At 58.6% G+C, this 12,449-nt stretch overlaps 1 non-coding gene across 1 annotated transcript; it reads left to right on the forward strand.

The window, feature by feature from the left end:
• The first annotated feature begins 1,857 nt into the window (after nt 1-1,857).
• LOC142427099 (small nucleolar RNA SNORA31) lies at nt 1,858-1,987 on the forward strand. The gene has a single exon (XR_012779927.1). It is a non-coding gene; the product is annotated as a small nucleolar RNA SNORA31 (small nucleolar RNA).
• The last annotated feature ends 10,462 nt before the right edge of the window (nt 1,988-12,449 follow it).

Here is a 12,449-nt window from a genome sequence, read left to right on the forward strand (position 1 = left end):
CTGTGGCTCTCAGGGCGGGGTTCTGGAGACACCCCTTTGACCACCGATGAGGTGGCTCATCAGGAGGTTTCCTCCCCCTCCACTGACCTCTCCACTAGGAAGTGAGCCCAGGGGCCTGTGTGTCCAGATCAGGTCACCTGTTACAGAGAACACCTGTTCCCAGGGGAACAAAGCGGCCTTTGTCATGGGACCTTGGCTGCCCAGTCTACTTTCCGGGAGTGGGTTTTAGCCTGCAGGGGGTAGGCCTCCTGCAATGAGGGACTGATGGTCAGACCGAGGAAGGCCAGACCCCACGGGCAGCATGCTGGGGTATGGGGTCAGCTCCACATGGCAGCTGTCACTGGTGGCCTGGAGTGAAAGTCCCAGTCAAGCGGAGGCTCCCGCTGCTCCTGGGTCCACAGGGTGTGACCTGGCTATTCCCCAAAGTTCCCAGGCTTTGTCCACCCTGGCGGACAAGACTATATTTCTGGGGATGAGAGGGTAGCACTGACACTGATCTTTCAATCTGTCAGCTCGAGTCAACATGGTAGAGGAGAGAGAGGCAGGCTAGGTATTGGTGGAAGGATGTGGGCCGTTGGGTGGTCACTGTGGCAGCCCTTGGGGTCATCACCAGCTCTGTCTGCTCTGGCACAATGCTCCCTGTGTCACACACTCCCAGTGTTTGCTTTTTCATTGCCCCCAGGGATTCCAAGCTGCAGTCAGGTGACAAGATGGAGATGCAGGCTCAGAAAGCAAGGGGGCGCTGCTGCACCCCAAAAATCACAGCCTGCAGCCACTGCCGCTGGACTCCGTGAACCCTGCAGCAGAAGAGGGTGGGAGGGCTTGGGGTCTCATGAGGGACAGTGTGGGCAGGGATAGCATGGGTCCTCTTGAGATACCTTTGGATCCCTGTGAGTTGGCAGAGTCCCTAAGAAGGAGAGTTAGGGTCCCTGTGAGGGATACCTTGGAGTCCCTGTGATGGAGAACTGGGTCCCCACATTTTAGAAGCCTGTAAGGTCAGAGGGCCAGGCCTGGGCAGGCACAGGGCTGCAGAGCTCCTCTGGGGGTGAGAGCGCTCAGGATCACGCACTGTGCTTGTTGGTGGGACGCCCCCTGGGACAGTGTCCTTGAGCCTGCTGGGACAGTGCCTGAGCCTCTGGCAGGAGAAGTCTGGTGGGGGTGCTCTGCGCTGATGGGAGCCAGGCAGACATACCCACATGTGTCCTCAGAGTCTAGACCCCCCACCCGGCACAGCCCCATGGATGGGTCAGTAGTGGAGGAGGGTCCCTGGGGGGCCGGGCCCAGGACTGAGTCAAGAGGAAGCCCATGGAGGCGTCCCCCTCACTTCCCTTCCGGTTCAGGCCTCCTACCCCAATTAACACCTGGCCTCTGGGCCTCCAAGTAGACCACAGCCTTGGCTCTGAGACCCAGCTGCTTTGGCTCTCCCATGGGGATTCTGGCCCAGGATCTCACCTGGGCCTACCTGGGCAAGTACGGAGAAGTGAACGGACTCAGGCATCCCTGAGACGGCCTACTGCCAGCGTGACCTTGAATTAAAACCACTCCATGGCTTCTCCAAAATCACGAGACACACACACACACACACACACACACACACACACCCTCTGGGCATTTGGACCCCAGCTGTGGGCCTGCCATGCCCTTCCTTCTCCAAGCACTGCCCTTGAGAGCCATGCCTGCGCCTCGCTGTGTCCCAGCCCCGACCCTGGCCCTCTCGTGACTTCCCGTTTCCCTCCTGGGCCTCGCTCCTGCCCCCTTCCCTCCGAGTCTCTGGAACCTGTCCCGACCCCAGCACTGCCCGTTACTAGGTCACGCCTTCTCTCCAGCTTCAGCTTCCTCATCCATGAAACGGGGCCCAAGCATCTATTGACAGACCTGGAGCAGTTACTGTCTGCTCTTCAGGTTTCCTACAGATGCAGGAGAGAATGTCCTCGCGCTTTCTGCCTGCCTGCCTGTGGCAGCCATAATTGAATAGGGGAGGACAGTGAAAAAAAAGAAAAGAAAAAGAAATGGGGCCCACGTGTATCTCCTGTTGTGGCCAGTCGGCCCATCTCCTCAGTCAGTCACACAGAGACATCTCCACAATAGGATCCCTGGGGCGGCAGGCGGGGGGCGGGGGGCAGTGGGGGCAGTTTGTGTAAAGATGACATGTGCAGCAGTCCCACCTGAGTTGAAAACCAAACCAAACCCACTGCGCTGGTCTGACTCCGAACCGCAGCAGCCTGCGCAGGGCCTCTGGGGCTGAAGCTCTGTAGGGAAGAGGAGCGCGGGTGGGTTTGAAACACTGACCTTGCAGTTAACAGCTAACACCTAACCAACCCGCTGCTTGGACAAGGGCACACCCATGCGGAAGTGATGCACGGGGTAAATTCCAGCTGGACACCCCCCAACCCCCCAAACACTTCGTGCAGGAGAGCGGGATGGGAGGGGACTGATGGAGACTGCGGTCACACAATGTATTTATTGAACATTTTCATTGTTATGAGAACGTGTGCTTTTTAAAAAATGACATTTTCAGGGAGGCCTATAACCACCAAGACAGAAGAGCTGGGAACAGAGTGATCCTTTGGACCCGGGGTCCCTGCGCTGAGAACCTACTGGACCCAGGGGAATCTTGGTGCCAAGACACATGGAGATCTGCGGACAGAAGTCAGGCCCTTCCTCAAGTGTGAGCCGAAGGTAAGAGTCCGCCTGCCCCGAGGGCTGTCACCCTGAATCCCATGTCTGCCCACACAGTGGCCACAGCAACGGGCTCAGGCATAGGGACAACGGTGGCGGGGCGGGGGTGTGTGTGTGGGCGGGGGGCACAGCACTAGGCAGGGTTCGGTTCTGTTGAGCCCAGGGTTGCTGTGGGCTGGGCAGACTGGACGGCACCTAGCAGCAACAAGAAAAGATGAGAAACTACATTTCTCTTTGTTACAGTCCGAAAAAAAATTTTTTTTTAATTTTCAAAAGAAATACTTAAGGACATTTAAACTAGCCCTCCTCCTAGAAAGAACAGGGTGAACATCAAATCCGAAGTGCCCAGGGCAGGGCCGTCCCTCTCTGCTCCTCACAGGGCCTCCACCCTGGGAGCAAGGGGCACTTGCTGCCTCCGCTGGGTCAGAGACACTTCCAGGCAGCCCCTCCCTGGAGAGGCTTGCAGAGCAGGTGTGGCCAAACTGGGAGGGGCTGGTCTAGAAGGAGGACTTCGCCTACCCCCACCCCCACCCACCTACCCTCTGGCAGGACTGGAGCTACCTGAGGGAAGCTTGGTTTGACCAAAAGTAAGAGCCCAGGGGTAGCAGCATGGCCCCCAGAGCCTGGAATCCCAGCATGACAGAAGAAACAGGAAACAGAAATGTGGGGTGAGGGGAGCTGCAGGGGGCTCTGCGGTGGGTGGCCGGTGTGCTCCCCTCCTTCTCTGGCCCAGTCTCTCCCTGATGCCATGAGCTCCTTCGGCTCCACACAGACTGGCTCTGGGCCAGGCCCCCAGGTGGCCTGTGGCTTGGTGAGTGCCCCAGATCTGGCCACTTTAGCCCCGTGGAATGCAGTCCAGGGCACCAGGAAAAACAAGTTCAGGGGCAGCTTGCCTGGAGGCCGCACCCACTGCCTGGGAGCGCCAGGGCGGGCCAGCTATGTGGTCGCCCATCAGGCCAGGTCCTGGAGGGCAGAGTGGTCGGTGGGGACCAGGAAGGGGAGGAGGCAGAGGGCTGCAGTTATGGGCAGGGGTGCTGAGGACCAGGGAAGTCCGGTGACCGGAAGTGGCCCCGGCTGAGGCCTGGACAGGAAAAGGAAGTTCAGGAAACAGGCCAAACTCCAGAAGCCCAGCATAGTGGGGGCACTCTTTGGTGCCAGGTGCTCCCTGGAGCCGAGTGCCTGCCCTGGGGAGTCCCCCTGGATACCATCGGCACCACCCAGCATTACAAGAGGAGGTGTGGCCCCATGCCAGACTGCCCCCCACCAAAGTGAGGCTCGGGTCACCAGCCATGACCTGTCGGTCTTAAAAGCTGAGCCAAGTGGGCCTGGCCCCAGGCTTGCTTTCCTCAAGCCTGTTCTGACCCTTGGGGGTGGGGACACAGGGTGAGATTTGTCTTCTGCAGCCACGTCCACAGAGAGGCCTGGGATAAGAGGTTCCCTCTCAAACAGTCACCTGCCGAAGACCCAGGAGCCCAGGGGTGCGGTGGGTCACCCCCACTGCTAGCCACAAGCGCAGCAGTCTGAAGTCCTCAGCTGCGCTGCTGAAAAGAGGCTTTCTACTCCAGGAAGGAGCTGTTGTCCTTCGGGGCCGTCAGGGGTTCTGACTCCATGTGGCCAGTCCTGCACCCCCGTCCTCACAGTTGCTCTTAGGTCTGAGCCCGTCATTGCAGCCCCTGTGTCCACCCACCTCGTGGAGGGCCTTCCTCTTTGTCACTGCCCCTCCACTTTACCAAGCACGAGGTCCTTCTCCAGGGACTGGTCTCCCCTGATAACACGTCCAAAGTATGTGAGATGAAGTCTTAACCATCCTTGCCTCTGGGGAGCATTCTGGCTGTACTTCTTCCAAGACAGATCAGTTTGTCCTTTTGTAAAGAGTTGAAGTCGGGTAAATAAGGGGCCATCTAGCTCAGAAGCAACAAAGCCCACATGGAAGAAGCACACCAGCCTGTGTGATCACAAGGTGTGGAAGGGATCAGGTATCAGCCATCATCAGAACAAAAAAATCTTACCATAGTGAACGAGGCGGGGAGTGCAGAGTAGAGACCCAAAGCCCATTTTTAGGCCACTGGAGATCCCCTTGCAGAGGGGTCTAGGGGAGGAGATGAGTCAGTCAGGGTGTGATGTAGCACTGATGAAGAATACAGCTTTCCTCCAGTTCCTAAATGCTTCCTACCCCCCAACTACCATGATCCGAATTCTACCTTGCAAGTCTGGCTAGACCAGAGGATGGACACTGGTACAGATAGGAACTGGAAACACAGGGAATCCAGGGCAGATGATACCTTCAGGACCAGTGGTGTGAGTGGCGATACTGGGAGGGTAGAGGGAGAGAGGGCTGGAAAGAGGGAACTGATTACAAAGATCTACATGTGACTTCCTCCCTGGGGGACGGACAACAGAAAAGCGGGTGAAGGGAGATGTCAGACAGGGCAAGATATGACAAAATAATAATTTATAAATTTTCAAGGGTTCATGAGGAAGGGGAGAGCGGGGAGGGAGGCGAAAAAAATGAGGACCTGATGCCAGGGGCTTAAGGAGAGCAAATGTTTTGAGAATGATGAGGGCAATGAATGTACAGATGTGCTTTACAAAATTGATGTATGTATGGATTGTGATAAGAGTTGTATGAGTCCCTAATACAAGGTTTAAAAATAATAAAATAAAAGACAGAGCTGAAAGAAAAAAAATAAGAGTTGTATGAGCCCTTAATAAAATGATTTTTAAAAAAAGAGTCGTCTTGGAAACCCACAGGGCCCAATCTACCCTGTCTTGTAGAGTCATTTTGAACCAGAATCTACTCGAAGGCGGTGAATGTGGGTTTTAAAAAGCACGTTCCCCCCCCCCTCCCCAGTGAGCATGGTTCACCATCAGTCAGTCTCCTGGACGACAGCTGATGGCCACCTGCCTCGGTAATCCCAGCGTGGTCACAGAGAGACACCAGGCCCCTCTGGTTAACCCTCACAGCAGCCAAGGGCAGGCATGGTCCTGAGTCCTCCTCTCCAGGTGTGGCTAAGGCTCAGAGAGGGTTAGTCACCTGTCCAGGGCACATGGCTGCTACTCAGCAGGGCCCAGGGTTAGACCCTGACAGTCTGAAGCCAGAACTCCACCTGGGACTCCACCTAGTAGTGTCAGACCAACAAACTGCCCAGAAGAGACCTGGGCCCCCCACCTGCCAGACGGGGGAGGGCTGGGGCTCCAATTGTCCTATGAGGCCAGGTGCCAGTTCACACTCAGCACCTTAGTAGTGAATGGTCTTGGACAGGTGACCTTCACCCCTCCCTGCCTCAGTTTCCTGACCCGTCAAAGGGGACGTGAGACTGATGGACAGGCAAGTGGGTGTGTCCCGCAGGATACCACAGTTGGGATCAGAGAGCTCAGCCCTTCACCAGGGCACCTGGACAGGTCTTCAGGCCAGGGGCAGCTTCAGAACCCCTCCCCCACTCAGTGACTTCCCCATGCTGGCAGGGCCAGAAGGGGTCACAGCTCCACAGGCACAGACTGGGCACAGGAAGCAGCTGGGAACAATGAGATAAGCGACTTGGGGCGGGGCCCCTCTCCAAAGTCCTGCCCACTCTGGGGTCCGGAAGATACCCAACCTCCTACTAACTTTCTGAGTGGGGGAGGGCCCTACCTGGGCCTCTCTCCCCAGCAGGGCCCAGAACCCATCTTTCTTGCTGGTGTTGCTGAATTCTCAGCTGGAAGTTGAAGTCCCCCCACCGCCCAAACCTCAAAGCTCTATGGAGACGGTGATGACTTTGCCATCAGAAAATGACAACACGGTATTTAAGGACAATAGAGCAATTACCCCACAGCTCAGTTATAGCATCAGAAGGAGATCACATCTCAGAGGGGCCTGTGACCTCCTGGCCGGGTGTCAGGTCCCATGCCATAGGCCTGACTGTCCCAGGGCCGACACCCAGCCCCGGGGAGAGGGGGTGTTACTCAGCCCCGAGATGGCTCTAATAGCCGCCCTGCACCTCTGCACAGGGCGAGGCTGGACCCAGCTTCCTCCTGCCAGGAAGGAAACCAGGCTGGGCTGGCCACTGCCAGGGTCAGCACCCGATTCTCTAGGATCTGGATACCTGATCTAGGTATGCTTGTAGGGTGAGGCCAGCTGCGGAGCAAGGGTCCACGTACAAAGCTGAAGCACCCACCCCAGGCACCCATGAGCCTGAGCTACCAGGGATGCCATCTGGGACCCTTCCCCTGTATCCCCCTCCCCCCAGTCCTGCCTGAGAGCTTAGACCCCAGGGCTCCGAGATGTATTGGACCTGGGGCATGGACAGTGAAGAGGGAGGCACCGGCCAGGGTCCCAACACTGTGCCGGACAGCACACAACTCTCTGAGAAACCCTGTGGGCTCAGCGGGTTAAGTGCTAGCCCCTTCACCAAAAGGTTGGCTGTTCCAACCCACCAGGTCCACAAGAGGGAGGCGGGGCTGACAGGGCAGATCTAGTCTGTCCTCCATGGTCACTGCTCTGAGGCTCCAGTTCTGTACCCATGATGCCCTGATCGGGCCCTGGGCCTGGGCTTCTCAGGGCAGGTGGATCTTGAGAGGACATTGGGGTGCAGGGCAGTCATCTGTGGGAGGGATGGGACAGGAGATGCTGGGCAGGGCCATGTCCCACTTGGCCATCGAAGTCACTCAACCGGCAATCACTCTGGTTCTCCAGTCTCAGAAAATGGCTGTCTGGTGATGACCCACTTCATCCTCCAACTCACATCAGGGTTCCAGGTTCCTGACCCCTCACCAGAGCTCACCAAGCAGGGAGCTGGCAGGAGAGCCCTCCCCTCAGGGGTCTCCCCCTGCAGCTCCAAGGCCATCCTGGGCATCGTCCTTCCCAAGAGCCCCAGAGCTCTCTCAGTTCTCACCCCAGGGCTGGAACTCTCATTTGACTGGTGGGGAAATAGAGGCCGCAGAAGGGACAGGATGCTCCAGGCAGGGGACCAGTCAGCATAGGCTCTCCCAGCCACAGGGACCAACCCAAACTGCAGCCCAAGCCAAGGGCAGTGGAGAGCAGGACCCCCAACAGCACAGGCAGAGGAGCTTGAATGACCTGCAGCTGCTGAGCAAGACTCCGCTCCTGAGACCCAGCTGCTTCTGCCCCCAAGCCTGTGGTTCTCCCTGCTGACCAACTGCACCCCACCCCGGTCAGAGGAAGCTAGGAAGGAGCCCTGTTTCTCACCATGGACGCTCCGTGCTGCCCTGGAGGAGCCTGCCTGATGGTGAAACAGGATCTCCAGAGGGTCTGGGACTCCTGACCTTCAGCCCCCACCGCCTCCTTGCTGAAGGTCTTGCCCCAGCTCTGTCCCTGTGGTTTGGACCTCATCGTCCTGTCTGGAAGTGCTGAGGGCCTACCTTGATCATCCTGGGACGGGCACCCAGTGCCCTCGCCGGCCTGGCCGGAGCCCCAGAGGCACCTGGTGAGCGTGGCTGTCAGAGCGTGGCTGCCGGCCACCTGACTGGCAGGAGCAACTATTTTTACATCTGCTTCTTCCGCCCAGGCCTCCTTATCTAGCTCCTGTGAAGGCTGACCACCCCCCCCTGCGCCTTGACCAGACCCTGGACTGGAGTGGCAGGCTGTGCCGTGCCCCGCCCCGCCTGGTTTCCGGCAGGCCAGGAACGTGTGGCTCATGGGGGACTCACTCTCCTCCTGCTCGCTAGGGGCCTTGGGCCGGCTGCCTGCTAGGCGGCACAGATCCAGGGATGGGCACTTGGGGCTCAGCCACCTAAGGGCAGAAGGAGATAGGCAGGAGGAAGTGGGGGAAGGGCCTGGTCCTGAGCGGTCACTCTCGGGATGCTGGCTGGGTAGAATGGGCCTCAGGCTGCGGAGATGAGGAGGAGGGGAGACCTCGTTTCCTGCCAGGGGCAGCCGGATGAAGCCACCAAGCAGGGTGGGTTTCAGAGAGCAGGGATCAACCCTGTTCTGGAGGCAGAAGATCCTAACAGGGTGTCTGAGGGGCACGCTCCCTCCAGGGCTGGAGGGTCTGCCCACTGTCCCTTCTCTCCTTTGGAGGACATGAGTCACTGTCTCAGGCGAAGGAAGGCTCCTTAGAATGGAGGGTGGGGAGCCTTCCTCTCAGGAGAGCCGGTTCCCGGAGAAGGACCTCACGCTCAGTAAGGAGAGGGCCGGCGACCCAGAGGAAGGCCCTTGGGGAGATGGGTGGGCACTGTGGCTGCGACAGTGGGCCCAGATGTGGGAAGGACTGTGAGGACGGCCTGGGGCCTGGTGGGCTTCCTGCCATGTGATGCAGGGCAGCTCTGAGTGCGAGCAGACCTGGTGGTGCCCACGGGCAACCATGCGTGTCTGGGACCTGGGCCAGGCACTGCCTCGAGATAAGATCTCGCATGAGCATCCTTCTGGGAAGACCCTGGTTCCCAAAAGGACCACGGCCGTGGGCGCTGGGCTGGGCCTTCAGCAGGTCTTCTGTGGGCACTAAACACGCACCGACAGGGACAGAGGTGGGAGTGTCCTGTCAGCACCAAGAAACTGGTGTGGACAACTCTGGCAAAGGAAGGCTGTGTTGGGAGGAAGAGGCCCCCTCTGGAAGGAGTGTGGGGTCCCCAGGGCTCCACGGAAACTCCTTTACTTCTTTCCAGATAAAAAGGGCGGGCCGCTTCTAGGTGGAGGAAAATGCTGAGCGTGCCTTTTCCGCAGTGGCTGTTATCTCCTCTTTTGGGGACACCTGGACATTTTGGATGCCCGGCAGGGAGGTTCTGACAGGCCAGTGTGAGCCTGAGCCCACATGGACTGATCAGCTGAGGCCTGGGAGCAGGTGACCGTGTTGGACAGGCCACAGGGTCACTCCCGCTATGTGGGGCAGCCCTGGAGAACAGGATGATGAGGAGCCGGCAGGGTGAGGGTCTGCCATGACCTTTGGGGGTCCATGTGGTGGCTGTCACCAGATGCTCCCATTTCAGGCCTTTCACTGCCTTTTGTCAGACCCCCCCTCACACACACACACGTGTAGAGATGAGTCTTGGATGCAAAGGGGCACAGGGGCTGGTGAAGTGGTGTGCAGGCCCCCATGTGTCAGAGCCTGGCTACAGATTCTAACGCCCTGGAGACCAATGCCCCCCCAACCTCAGAGGCCCCATAGCAGCCCCTGAACTCCCACAGTTGCAGAGCCCACCAAGAGGGCTCTGCTAGAAGCCAGAATGGGAGGCCTTTGGACAAGCTAGGAGATGATCCACCCCAATTCACTATCGTGGGGCTCATGGTGCTATCCAGAGTGGATAGCAGGGGACAACCAGGACCAGCCCCTTGCCTCCTCCTGTTCCTAGACCGATGGCAGGGGTGGCGTGGGGTGCAAAGGGGCAGGGACATGCAACCCCACATGTTGCTGCCCGGGAGAGAGCTTGGAGTTTCTGCAGGAAGGAGGCAGTAACTCACAGACTTGGGAGAGTGAGGAGTGGGCTTCTTGTAAAGCCCTCCATGGGCAGAGCTGGCCGTTGGAGGAGGCAAGACCACCCCCCACCCCCACACACCCCAGACCCTCTACCAGGTGCCAAGCCAGATAACACCTTGTGGAGAAGCCCAGTCCTCCTGTCCACAGTTCATGGAACTGCCCCCACCAGAGGGCCAGGGAGCCACCCTGTGTGGAGAGGAGCACTGAGGTCCAGAGCGGGGACAGGACTGGCAGCACACGCTGTGATGCCAGCCAAGCTCACCTGCTGCCCCTCCAAGGCCAAGCCTGCCTGGGATTTAAAGTCAGGTGGGCATGTGGAGTTAGCTGGGCCCAGCGACCCACATTCTACCTGCTTTCTAGGGCCGCAGAAACAAAGCACCCCAAGATGGGCTCTTGTAGAAAGGAGGATTTCTCCTCCATCCCCTATCCCCCTCACTCGCTGTCTAGAGACTGGCTGAGCAGAGACTGATTCCTCCTGAGATGGTGGTGAGGGCGGGTCCGTCCCACCCTCACTCTGCCTGCTCATCCCTGCCCCCACTCTGTGTCTCTCTGAGCTCTTCACAAGGACACCAGACACAGAGGATCAGGACCCACCCTGCTTCTGCTCTGTGCGTCCTCGTGCCCTGATAACCTCTGCAAAGGCCCTCTGGATCCCCAAACAGACCATGCTCATGATATAGGGCGTAGGGTCCGAGCATAACTTTTGTGGGTGACAGACACCATTCAACCCCGAACACCAAGCCAGGCTGCACCCTCTCCTTGTCCTGGGTCAGCCCCAGCTGTCATGTGACACCCACACGAAGCTCCAGGCAGAAGCCTGGCCGGCCTGGGCAGGGCGGGTCAGGAGTGGGAGGCAGCATCTGAACATCTGGAAGACATCAGCCCTATCCCAGGCAGCCATGCAGCACCAGAGAGAGAACAGCCAGGTGTTAGGGAGAGGCATCTGTCCTAACCCCCCTGAGAATGCCCAGCTGTCCTGGGAGAAGGGGCAGTGGGGATGGGGGCATAACAGACATTTGGAGGCACAGTGGAAATGCAGGGACCAGCAGGAATGCAGGGGAGTCAATGGTAATGCAGGGCAGGGGCAGGTACCACCTCACCCCTTTCCACCAAGCTATGTGCTCGCTGGATACCCAGAGAGGGCCAGGACCCCTCCCGGTAACCCCCAGCTCCACGATCCCCTAAAGCAGCAGTTCTCAGCCTGTGAGTTGTGACCCATTTGGGGGTCAAATGGCTCTTTCACAGGGGTTGCCCGATTCATAACAGTAGCAAAATTGCAGTTATGAAGTAGCAACGAAAATAATTTTATGGTTGGGGGGGTCACCACAACATGAGGAACTGAATTAAAGGGTGGTGGCATTAGGAAGGTTGAGAACCTCCGCCCTAAAAGCTGTCCCCACACTGGGCTACTAACCTCTGTGGGCGGGGCATGGGCTCAGATCATGAACAGCAGCTTGGCCTCTGGTGAACCGTCCATACCCTGGTCACTGGGAGGGGTCCTTTCTGCTCTCCTCCGTGAAATCGCCTTGCGGGCGAGTTCTCCCTAAGAGGCAACCTTTGCTCTTGAAGCACCAGACCCCTGGATGCTGTGATCAGAGAGTGGGCAGGGCCAAGCAAGGAGGGAGCAGGACATGGGAGAAGGGACAGGAGGCTCTGCCTGGCCTGGCCCTGGCCCCTTCTCGGGGAGAGTCCCTCTGGACAGGGTTGGTCTCTGTCCTGACAGGAACCAGAGTCCCACAGTGAGGCAGAGCACCAGAAAGCTCCTGCCAGGCTCACCTACACTTCCTGCCCCGGTGGCCGGTCCACTGGCCCAGTGGGTGTAGCTGGCCCCGAGGTCCAAGCAGCCATCGGTGCTGAGACCAGCCCAGTACATTGTGCTGCAGTCTCTGGGGCTGGGCCTGGCCACCAAAGGCCCCAGAAGTCACCCAGACCTCTTCCTGCATATCAAGAGGTACAGCTGATAGCTTCAAGGAACCAGGGGATAGCAGGCCCCATCTGTGGCCAGGCCCGGCTCTCGCCCAGACTCTGCATGACCATGGCCCATCTACTCTTGGGCTCCTGCTTCCTACCTGAGCATCTGACTGCCTGGCCTCCAAGACCCTTCCGGTGGACACTTCCTGGGTACTTCAGACAGACCCTGGGCACATGCAGGCATCCCCGAGAAAGGCCCCAGCAAGGCCCTGAGGACCAGAGTGGATGGCTTGGACAGGACCCTGCCCATTGAAGCTCACAGCCTCCAGGGCAGTGGGCTGCCTCAGAGAATCCCAGCCTTCAGGGTAGGGTGGCACAAGAAGTGGAGGAGGGTCAGATGGGAGACTGGGCAGGGCTTTGGGAGAGATGTCCAGAGGAGCCCCCTGGGTC

Source organism: Tenrec ecaudatus, chromosome 14, assembly GCF_050624435.1.
Source record: "Tenrec ecaudatus isolate mTenEca1 chromosome 14, mTenEca1.hap1, whole genome shotgun sequence".
NCBI classification, from domain to species: domain Eukaryota; kingdom Metazoa; phylum Chordata; class Mammalia; order Afrosoricida; family Tenrecidae; genus Tenrec; species Tenrec ecaudatus.